The sequence below is a fragment of the Bombina bombina genome, chromosome 2 (assembly GCF_027579735.1).
Source record: "Bombina bombina isolate aBomBom1 chromosome 2, aBomBom1.pri, whole genome shotgun sequence".
NCBI classification, from domain to species: domain Eukaryota; kingdom Metazoa; phylum Chordata; class Amphibia; order Anura; family Bombinatoridae; genus Bombina; species Bombina bombina.
The window spans coordinates 771420996-771433062 of record NC_069500.1 but is presented as its reverse complement, the minus strand read 5'-3'; the positions used below and the strand labels follow the sequence as shown (position 1 = coordinate 771433062).

Here is a 12067-nt window from a genome sequence, read left to right as displayed (position 1 = left end):
AAAGGGCAGCTCCTGGAAGTCCCAGAGATATGAGAGATACCTTCCATAGAAAGTAATAAACTCACTGGGATACAGAATTTCACAGTAGAGTAGAAGGTAACTGGAAAACACCTGGGGCTGATATAAATGCTCAGTTTGCAACAGCTACAAATTAAACTCAAATGTTTTCACTACAATTTAACTTGCTTTTGCTTATAGTTTAGCATATATTACTTTTGTCAGTTAAAGAAGTGTATTGCAAATCTTGAGCAAACTTCACCTGCATACAGGTGAGACCAGCTTGTTTAACCCTTCGAGTGCTAAGCACTTTCCCACCTGGGTGCTAAGCTGGATTTGAGGGGTTTTTATTTTTTTAAATACATTTTTTTTAACTTTATTTTCAGATCCAAGACTTATACAGTTGGAAAGTTTAGACAATTACCTTTCCAACGGTGGGTCTTGGGGGTCTGTAGCTGCATAGATGCCTGAGATACAGGCTTCTAAGCAGCATGCCCCATATCCCTATACTGTCTATTGAATTTGTTAAAGTTGCGCAGTGACATCATCACGTCATTGCGTGTGACGTCACCCATGCAAAACATGAAGCCCCGGCGATGCCTGTCACGATACAGATCCGATCGCCGGGGTAGGAGTTGATGGGAGCCCCCAGATTGCCCTCAAGGTGGGCGAGTGCTAGCGACGGCTCCGAGCCGTCACCACCTTACCGGGAAAATTTGCGACGGCTCAGAGCCGTCGTTAGCACTCAAAAGGGTTAAAATGCTTACAGGATTTTCTCAAGACTTGTGAGAGAGTTTCAGAAATACTCTGGCAACTCCCGTTTAGCACAGTGAACACCCCTCTCCCTCCTCCTCTCTAAAGCTGTGTTTTATTTTACAATAGAGAAAATAAATACCAAGTGCAGTGGAAGTTGAAAAAGATACACAGAAATATACAAAGTATGATCCTAATTTGTTAAAGTGACACAGAAACTTTCAAAACATGAGAATTTGTAAAATCACCACTGGGTCTAAATTTAAATGTATTAAAATATAAAAAAGACAGAGCAAAACTTAAATGTAATCATACTGAAAGGACCCAATCTGAAGTGTAAAGTAATATAAAATACAAAGTATAAGTGTGATAAAACTCTCATATGCAGTGCTATATTGCATTGGTTTTGTGTCCTGTTCAGATACAAAAATTAGCTCCACAGTGCTGGAGAGTTCCGCTTTTTTTTTTTAACCATTCAGTGAGTTCAGCCCCTGTAAAGTCTGCACTACAATTTCTCTCCAAGCAGGAGAATCTTTGTTCATCAGACCCTTAGAACCAATATTTAGCCATAAGCAGTTTAATTTCTTTGAAATAAAGGAACAGTTCATAGCAAATCTATTGCATAGAAACAAAAACAGGCACTGCATTATAAATAGAGCTGATCAGAGATTTTCCAGTAAATATTCACTTAGCTTGGAAGCACATTGTTAATAAAAACAGAATTTATGCTTACCTGATAAATTACTTTCTCCAACGGTGTGTCCGGTCCACGGCGTCATCCTTACTTGTGGGATATTCTCTTCCCCAACAGGAAATGGCAAAGAGCCCAGCAAAGCTGGTCACATGATCCCTCCTAGGCTCCGCCTTCCCCAGTCATTCGACCGACGTAAAGGAGGAATATGCATAGGAGAAATCATATGATACCGTGGTGACTGTAGTTAGAGAAAATAATTCATCAGACCTGATTAAAAAACCAGGGCGGGCCGTGGACCGGACACACCGTTGGAGAAAGTAATTTATCAGGTAAGCATAAATTCTGTTTTCTCCAACATAGGTGTGTCCGGTCCACGGCGTCATCCTTACTTGTGGGAACCAATACCAAAGCTTTAGGACACGGATGAAGGGAGGGAGCAAATCAGGTCACCTAGATGGAAGGCACCACGGCTTGCAAAACCTTTCTCCCAAAAATAGCCTCAGAAGAAGCAAAAGTATCAAATTTGTAAAATTTGGTAAAAGTGTGCAGTGAAGACCAAGTCGCTGCCTTACATATCTGATCAACAGAAGCCTCGTTCTTGAAGGCCCATGTGGAAGCCACAGCCCTAGTGGAGTGAGCTGTGATTCTTTCAGGAGGCTGCCGTCCGGCAGTCTCATAAGCCAATCGGATGATGCTTTTAAGCCAAAAAGAGAGAGAGGTAGAAGTTGCTTTTTGACCTCTCCTTTTACCAGAATAAACAACAAACAAGGAAGATGTTTGTCTGAAATCCTTTGTAGCCTCTAAATAGAATTTTAGAGCACGAACTACATCCAAATTGTGCAACAAACGTTCCTTCTTTGAAACTGGATTCGGACACAAAGAAGGTACAACTATCTCCTGGTTAATATTTTTGTTAGAAACAACTTTCGGAAGGAAACCAGGTTTAGTACGCAAAACCACCTTATCTGCATGGAACACCAGATAAGGAGGAGAACACTGCAGAGCAGATAACTCTGAAACTCTTCTAGCAGAAGAAATTGCAACCAAAAACAAAACTTTCCAAGATAATAACTTAATATCTACGGAATGTAAGGGTTCAAACGGAACCCCTTGAAGAACTGAAAGAACTAAATTGAGACTCCAAGGAGGAGTCAAAGGTTTGTAAACAGGCTTGATTCTAACCAGAGCCTGAACAAAAGCCTGAACATCTGGCACAGCCGCCAGCTTTTTGTGAAGTAAAACAGATAAAGCAGAAATCTGTCCCTTCAAAGAACTTGCAGATAATCCTTTCTCCAAACCCTCTTGTAGAAAGGATAGAATGGTAGGAATTTTTATCCTGTTCCATGGGAATCCTTTCGATTCGCACCAACAGATATATTTCTTCCATACTTTATGGTAAATTTTTCTAGTTACAGGCTTTCTATCAATGACAGAATCTGAGAACCCACGCTTTGATAAAATCAAGCGTTCAATCTCCAAGCAGTCAGTTGGAGTGAGGCCAGATTCGGATGTTCGAACGGACCTTGAACAAGAAGGTCCCGTCTCAAAGGTAGCTTCCATGGTGGAGCCGATGACATATTCACCAGGTCTGCATACCAAGTTCTGCGTGGCCACGCAGGAGCTATCAAGATCACCGAAGCCCTCTCCTGATTGATCCTGGCTACCAGCCTGGGAATGAGAGGAAACGGTGGGAATACATAAGCTAGGTTGAAGGTCCAGGGCGCTACTAGTGCATCTACTAGAGTCGCCTTGGGATCCCTGGATCTGGACCCGTAGCAAGGAACCTTGAAGTTCTGACGAGACGCCATCAGATCCATGTCTGGAATGCCCCATAATTGAGTTATGTGGGCAAAGATATCCGGATGGAGTTCCCACTCCCCCGGATGAAATGTCTGACGACTCAGAAAATCCGCTTCCCAATTTTCCACTCCTGGGATGTGGATTGCAGACAAGTGGCAGGAGTGAATCTCCGCCCATTGAATTACTTTGGTCACTTCTTCCATCGCCAGGGAACTCCTTGTTCCCCCCTGATGGTTGATATATGCAACAGTCGTCATGTTGTCTGATTGAAACCTTATGAATTTGGCCTTTGCTAGTTGAGGCCAAGCCTTGAGAACATCGAATATCGCTCTCAGTTCCAGAATGTTTATCGGGAGAAGAGATTCTTCCCGAGACCATAGACCCTGAGCTTTCAGGGATTTCCAGACCGCGCCCCAGCCCACCAGACTGGCGTCGGTCGTGACAATGACCCACTCTGGTCTGCGGAAGCTCATCCCTTGAGACAGGTTGTCCAGGGTCAGCCACCAACGGAGTGAATCTCTGGTCCTCTGATCTACTTGGATCGTCGGGGACAAGTCTGTATAATCCCCATTCCACTGTCTGAGCATGCACAGTTGTAATGGTCTTAGATGAATTTGCGCAAAAGGAACTATGTCCATTGCCGCAACCATCAAACCTATTACTTCCATGCACTGCGCTATGGAAGGAAGAAGAACAGAATGAAGTACTTGACAAGAGCTTAGAAGTTTTGATTTTCTGGCCTCTGTCAGAAAAATCTTCATTTCTAAGGAGTCTATTATTGTTCCCAAGAAGGGAACTCTTGTTGACGGGAATAGAGAACTTTTTTCTACGTTCACTTTCCACCCGTGAGATCTGAGAAAGGCTAGGACAATGTCCGTATGAGCCTTTGCTTGTGGCAGAGACGACGCTTGAATTAGTATGTCGTCCAAGTAAGGTACTACTGCAATGCCCCTTGGCCTTAGCACCGCTAGAAGGGACCCTAGTACCTTTGGGAAAATTCTTGGAGCAGTGGCTAATCCGAATGGAAGTGCCACAAACTGGTAATGCTTGTCCAGAAAGGCGAATCTTAGGAACCGATGATGTTCCTTGTGGATAGGAATATGTAGATACGCATCCTTTAAATCCACCGTGGTCATGAATTGACCTTCCTGGATGGTAGGAAGAATTGTCCGAATGGTTTCCATTTTGAACGATGGAACCCTGAGAAATTTGTTTAGGATCTTGAGATCCAAAATCGGCCTGAATGTTCCCTCTTTTTTGGGAACTATGAACAGATTGGAGTAAAACCCCATCCCTTGTTCTCCTAATGGAACAGGATGAATCACTCCCATTTTTAACAGGTCTTCTACACAATGTAAGAATGCCTGTCTTTTTATTTGGTCTGAAGACAATTGAGACCTGTGGAACCTTCCCCTTGGGGGTAGTTCCTTGAATTCCAGGAGATAACCTTGAGAAACTATTTCTAGCGCCCAAGGATCCTGAACATCTCTTGCCCAAGCCTGAGCGAAGAGAGAGAGTCTGCCCCCCACCAGATCCGGTCCCGGATCGGGGGCCAGCATCTCATGCTGTCTTGGTAGCGGTAGCGGGCTTCTTGGCCTGCTTACCTTTGTTCCAGCCTTGCATCGGTATCCAGGCTGGCTTGGTTTGAGAAGAATTACCCTCTTGCTTAGAGGATGTAGAATTTGAGGCTGGTCCGTTTCTGCGAAAGGGACGAAAATTCGTTTTATTTTTAGCCTTAAAAGACCTATCCTGAGGAAGGGCGTGGCCCTTTCCCCCAGTGATGTCTGAAATAATCTCTTTCAAGTCAGGGCCAAACAGCGTTTTCCCCTTGAAAGGGATGTTAAGCAATTTGTTCTTGGAGGACACATCCGCTGACCAAGACTTTAGCCAAAGCGCTCTGCGCGCCACAATAGCAAAACCTGAATTTTTCGCCGCTAATCTAGCTAATTGCAAAGTGGCGTCTAAGGTAAAAGAGTTAGCCAATTTAAGTGATTGAACTCTGTCCATAACCTCCTCATAAGAAGATGCTTTATTGAGCGACTTTTCTAGTTCTTCGAACCAGAAACACGCTGCTGTAGTGACAGGAACAATGCATGAAATTGGTTGTAGAAGGTAACCTTGCTGAACAAACATCTTTTTAAGCAAACCCTCTAATTTTTTATCCATAGGATCTTTGAAAGCACAACTATCTTCTATAGGGATAGTGGTGCGTTTGTTTAGAGTAGAAACCGCCCCCTCGACCTTGGGGACTGTCTGCCATAAGTCCTTCCTGGGGTCGACCATAGGAAATAATTTCTTAAATATAGGGGGAGGGACAAAAGGTATGCCGGGCCTTTCCCATTCTTTATTTACAATGTCCGCCACCCGCTTGGGTATAGGAAAAACTTCGGGGGGCACCGGGACCTCTAGGAACTTGTCCATCTTACATAATTTCTCTGGAATGACCAAATTGACACAATCATCCAGAGTAGATAACACCTCCTTAAGCAGAGCGCGGAGATGTTCCAATTTAAATTTGAATGTAATAACGTCAGGTTCAGCTTGTTGAGAAATTTTTCCTGAATCTGAAATTTCTCCCTCAGACAAAACCTCCCTGGCCCCTTCAGACTGGTGTAAGGGCATGTCAGAACCATTATCATCAGCGTCCTCATGCTCTTCAGTATCTAAAACAGAGCAGTCGCGCTTTCGCTGATAAGTGGGCATTTTGGCTAAAATGTTTTTAATAGAATTATCCATTACAGCCGTTAATTGTTGCATAGTAAGGAGGATTGGCGCACTAGATGCACTAGGGACCTCCTGAGTGGGCAAGACTGGTGTAGACATAGAAGGAGATGATGCAGTACCATGCTTACTCCCCTCACTTAAGGAATCATTTTGGGCAACATTATTATCAGTGGCATCATTGTCCCTACTTTGTTTGTCACATTCATCACATATATTTAAATGGAGAGGAACCTTGGCTTCCGAACATACAGAACATAGTCTATCTGATAGTTCAGACATGTTAATAGGCATAAACTTGATAACAAAGCACAAAAAACGTTTTAAAATAAAACCGTTACTGTCACTTTAAATTTTAAACTGAACACACTTTATTACTGAATATGCGCAAAATTATGAAGGAATTGTTCAAAATTCACCAAAATTTCACCACAGTGTCTTAAAGCCTTAAAAGTATTGCACACCAAATTTGAAAGCTTTAACTCTTAAAATAACGGAACCGGAGCCGTTTTTACATTTAACCCCTATACAGTCCCTGGTATCTGCTTTGCTGAGACCCAACCAAGCCCAGAGGGGAATACGATACCAAATGACGCCTTCATTAAGCTTTTTCAGTGGATCTGAGCTCCTCACACATGCATCTGCATGCCATGCTTCTCAAAAACAACTGCGCATTAGTGGCGCGAAAATGAGGCTCTGCCTATGACTAGAAAAGGCCCCCAGTGAAAAAGGTGTCCAATACAGTGCCTACCGTTTTTTTAACAGAATTCCCAAGATTAAAATAACTCTTCAAAGCTATAAACCATTAAATATGCTTATAAAGTAATCGTTTTAGCCCAGAAAAATGTCTACCAGTCTTTAAAGCCCTTGTGAAGCCCTTTATTCTTATATTAAAAATTAAGAAAATGGCTTACCGGATCCCATAGGGAAAAACAAAATTTATGCTTACCTGATAAATTCATTTCTCCTGTAGTGTGGTCAGTCCACGGGTCATCATTACTTCTGGGATATTATCTCCTCCCCTACAGGAAGTGCAAGAGGATTCACCCAGCAGAGCTGCTATATAGCTCCTCCCCTCTACGTCACCCCCAGTCATTCGACCAAAGGACCAACGAGAAAGGAGAAGCCCAAGGGTGTAGTGGTGACTGGAGTATAATCCAAAATTTTTTTAGCCTGCCATAAAAAACAGGGCGGGCCGTGGACTGACCACACTACAGGAGAAATGAATTTATCAGGTAAGCATAAATTTTGTTTTCTCCTGTTAAGTGTGGTCAGTCCACGGGTCATCATTACTTCTGGGATACCAATACCAAAGCAAAAGTACACGGATGACGGGAGGGACAGGCAGGCTCTTTATACGGAAGGAACCACTGCCTGAAGAACCTTTCTCCCAAAAACAGCCTCCGAAGAAGCAAAAGTGTCAAATTTGTAAAATTTGGAAAAAGTATGAAGAGAAGACCAAGTTGCAGCCTTGCAAATCTGTTCAACAGAAGCCTCATTCTTAAAGGCCCAAGTGGAAGCCACAGCTCTAGTAGAATGAGCTGTAATTCTTTCAGGAGGCTGCTGTCCAGCAGTCTCATAGGCTAATCGTATTATGCTACGAAGCCAAAAAGAGAGAGAGGTAGCCGAAGCTTTTTGACCTCTCCTCTGGCCAGAATAAACGACAAACAGGGAAGACGTTTGACGAAAATCCTTAGTTGCCTGTAGATAAAATTTCAGGGCACGGACTACATCTAGATTGTGTAGCAGACGTTCCTTCTTCGAGGAAGGATTAGGACACAAAGATGGAACAACAATCTCTTGATTGATATTCCTGTTAGTGACCACCTTAGGTAGGAACCCAGGTTTAGTACGCAGAACTACCTTGTCTGAATGAAAAATCAGATAAGGAGAATCACAATGTAAGGCAGATAACTCAGAGACTCTTCGAGCCGAGGAAATAGCCATTAAAAACAGAACTTTCCAAGATAACAACTTGATATCAATGGAATGAAGGGGTTCAAACGGAACACCCTGTAAAACATTAAGAACTAAGTTCAAACTCCATGGCGGAGCAACAGTTTTAAACACAGGCTTGATCCTAGCTAAAGCCTGACAAAAAGCTTGAACGTCCGGAACTTCTGACAGACGTTTGTGTAAAAGAATGGACAGAGCTGAAATCTGTCCCTTTAAGGAACTAGCGGATAAACCCTTTTCTAAACCTTCTTGTAGAAAAGACAATATCCTTGGAATCCTAACCTTACTCCATGAGTAACTCTTGGATTCGCACCAATATAAGTATTTACGCCATATTTTATGGTAAATCCTTCTGGTAACAGGCTTCCTAGCCTGTATTAAGGTATCAATAACTGGCTCAGAAAACCCACGTTTTGATAAAATCAAGCGTTCAATTTCCAAGCAGTCAGCTTCAGAGAAGTTAGATTTTGATGTTTGAATGGACCCTGGATCAGAAGGTCCTGTTTCAGAGGTAGAGACCAAGGCGGACAGGATGACATGTCCACTAGATCTGCATACCAAGTCCTGCGTGGCCATGCAGGTGCAATTAGAATCACTGATGCTCTCTCCTGTTTGATTCTGGCAATCAATCGAGGAAGCATCGGGAAGGGTGGAAACACATAAGCCATCTTGAAGGTCCAAGGTGCTGTCAGAGCATCTATCAGAACCGCTTCCGGATCCCTGGATCTGGACCCGTAGCGAGGAAGCTTGGCGTTCTGACGAGACGCCATGAGATCTATCTCTGGTTTGCCCCAACGTTGAAGTATTTGGGCAAAGACCTCCGGATGAAGTTCCCACTCCCCCGGATGAAAAGTCTGACGACTTAAGAAATCCGCCTCCCAGTTCTCCACTCCCGGGATGTGGATTGCAGACAAGTGGCAAGAGTGAGACTCTGCCCAGCGAATTATCTTTGATACTTCCATCATTGCTAGGGAGCTTCTTGTCCCTCCCTGATGGTTGATGTAAGCTACAGTCGTGATGTTGTCCGACTGAAACCTGATGAACCCCCGAGTTGTTAACTGGGGCCAAGCCAGAAGGGCATTGAGAACTGCTCTCAATTCCAGAATGTTTATTGGAAGGAGACTCTCCTCCTGATTCCATAGTCCCTGAGCCTTCAGAGAATTCCAGACAGCGCCCCAACCTAGTAGGCTGGCGTCTGTTGTTACAATTGTCCAGTCTGGCCTGCTGAATGGCATCCCCCTGGACAGATGTGGCCGATAAAGCCACCATAGAAGAGAATTTCTGGTCTTTTGATCCAGATTCAGAGTGGGGGACAAATCTGAGTAATCCCCATTCCACTGACTTAGCATGCATAATTGCAGCGGTCTGAGATGTAGGCGTGCAAAGGGAACTATGTCCATTGCCGCTACCATTAATCCGATCACCTCCATGCATTGAGCTACTGACGGGTGTTGAATGGAATGAAGGACACGGCATGCATTTTGAAGCTTTGTTAACCTGTCTTCTGTCAGGTAAATCTTCATTTCTACAGAATCTATCAGAGTCCCCAAGAAGGGAACTCTTGTGAGTGGAAAGAGAGAACTCTTCTTTTCGTTCACCTTCCATCCATGCGACCTTAGAAATGCCAGTACTAACTCTGTATGAGACTTGGCAGTTTGAAAGCTTGAAGCTTGTATCAGAATGTCGTCTAGGTACGGAGCTACCGAAATTCCTCGCGGTCTTAGTACCGCCAGAAGAGTACCCAGAACCTTTGTGAAGATTCTTGGAGACGTAGCCAATCCGAATGGAAGAGCTACAAACTGGTAATGCCTGTCTAGAAAGGCAAACCTTAGATACCGGTAATGATTTCTGTGAATCGGTATGTGAAGGTAAGCATCCTTTAAATCCACTGTGGTCATGTACTGACCCTCTTGGATCATGGGCAAGATTGTTCGAATAGTTTCCATCTTGAACGATGGAACTCTTAGGAATTTGTTTAGGATCTTTAAATCCAAGATTGGCCTGAAAGTTCCCTCTTTCTTGGGAACTACAAACAGATTTGAGTAAAACCCTTGTCCTTGTTCCGACCGCGGAACTGGATGGATCACTCCCATTAATAAAAGATCTTGTACGCAGCGAAGAAACGCTTCCTTCTTTGTTTGGTTTGTTGACAACCTTGACAGATGAAATCTCCCTCTTGGGGGAGAGGATTTGAAGTCCAGAAGGTATCCCTGAGATATGATCTCTAACGCCCAGGGATCCTGAACATCTCTTGCCCAAGCCTGGGCGAAGAGAGAAAGTCTGCCCCCCACTAGATCCGGTCCCGGATCGGGGGCCCTCGATTCATGCTGTCTTAGGGGCAGCAGCAGGTTTCCTGGCCTGCTTGCCCTTGTTCCAGGACTGGTTAGGTTTCCAGCCTTGTCTGTAGCGAGCAACAGCTCCTTCCTGTTTTGGTGCAGAGGAAGTTGATGCTGCTCCTGTTTTGAAATTACGAAAGGAACGAAAATTAGACTGTCTAGCCTTAGCTTTGGCTTTGTCCTGAGGCAAGGCATGGCCTTTACCTCCTGTAATGTCAGCGATAATCTCTTTCAACCCGGGCCCGAATAAGGTCTGCCCTTTGAAAGGTATATTAAGCAATTTAGATTTAGAAGTAACATCAGCTGACCAGAATTTTAGCCACAGTGCTCTGCGTGCCTGAATGGCGAATCCGGAATTCTTAGCCGTAAGTTTAGTTAAATGTACTACGGCATCTGAAATAAATGAGTTAGCTAACTTAAGGGCTTTAAGTTTGTGTGTAATCTCATCTAGTGTAGAAGATTCAAGTGTCTCTTCCAGAGACTCAAACCAAAATGCTGCTGCAGCCGTGACAGGCGCAATACATGCAAGAGGTTGCAGTATAAAACCTTGTTGAACAAACATTTTCTTAAGGTAACCCTCTAATTTTTTATCCATTGGATCTGAAAAAGCACAGCTATCCTCCACCGGGATAGTGGTACGCTTAGCTAAAGTAGAAACTGCTCCCTCCACCTTAGGGACCGTTTGCCATAAGTCCCGTGTGGTGGCGTCTATTGGAAACATTTTTCTAAATATCGGAGGGGGTGAGAACGGCACACCGGGTCTATCCCACTCCTTAGTAACAATTTCAGTAAGTCTCTTAGGTATAGGAAAAACATCAGTACTCGCCGGTACCGCAAAATATCTATCCAACCTACACATTTTCTCTGGTATTGCAACTGTGTTACAATCATTCAGAGCCGCTAATACCTCCCCTAGTAATACACGGAGGTTTTCCAGCTTAAATTTAAAATTTGAAATATCTGAATCCAGTCTGTTTGGATCAGAACCGTCACCCACAGAATGAAGTTCTCCGTCCTCATGTTCTGCCACCTGTGACGCAGTGTCTGACATGGCCCTAATATTATCAGCGCACTCTGTTCTCACCCCAGAGTGATCACGCTTACCTCTCAGTTCTGGTAATTTAGCCAAAACTTCAGTCATAACAGTAGCCATATCCTGTAATGTGATTTGTAATGGCCGCCCAGATGTACTCGGCGCTACAATATCACGCACCTCCCGAGCGGGAGATGCAGGTACTGACACGTGAGGCGAGTTAGTCGGCATAACTCTCCCCTCGTTGTTTGGTGAAATATGTTCAGTTTGTACAGATTGACTTTTATTTAAAGTAGCATCAATACAGTTAGTACATAAATTTCTATTGGGCTCCACTTTGGCATTAGCACATATAGCACATGTATCTTCCTCTGAATCAGACATGTTTAACACACTAGCAATTAACTAGCAACTTGGAAATGCTTTTCAAGTAATTTACAATAATATGAAAAACGAACTGTGCCTATAAGAAGCACAGACAAAATTATGACAGTTGAAATAAATAAATTATAGCATCAAATCTTTGTAAGAAATATACAATTTTAGCAAAGGATTGTTCCCATTAGCAAAGGATAACTAACCCTGACAGCAGAAAAAATACACAAATAAACGTTTTTTATCACAGTCAACTACAATCTTCACAGCTCTGCTGTGAATGATTACCTCCCTCAAAACAAGCTTTGAAGATCCCTGAGATCTGTAGAGATGAACCGGATCATGCAGGAAGAAAATGAACCTCTGACTGAGTTTTTTGATGCGTAGTAAAAGCGCCAAAAA

The 12067-nt window shown here is 43.5% G+C and overlaps 1 protein-coding gene across 1 annotated transcript in view; it reads right to left on the bottom strand.

Annotated features, from left to right (window-relative positions):
• Positions 1–12067, bottom strand: part of MAU2 (MAU2 sister chromatid cohesion factor) — a 138070-nt gene that overhangs the window by 36005 nt on the left and 89998 nt on the right. The gene's annotated exons all lie outside the window — the stretch shown is intronic.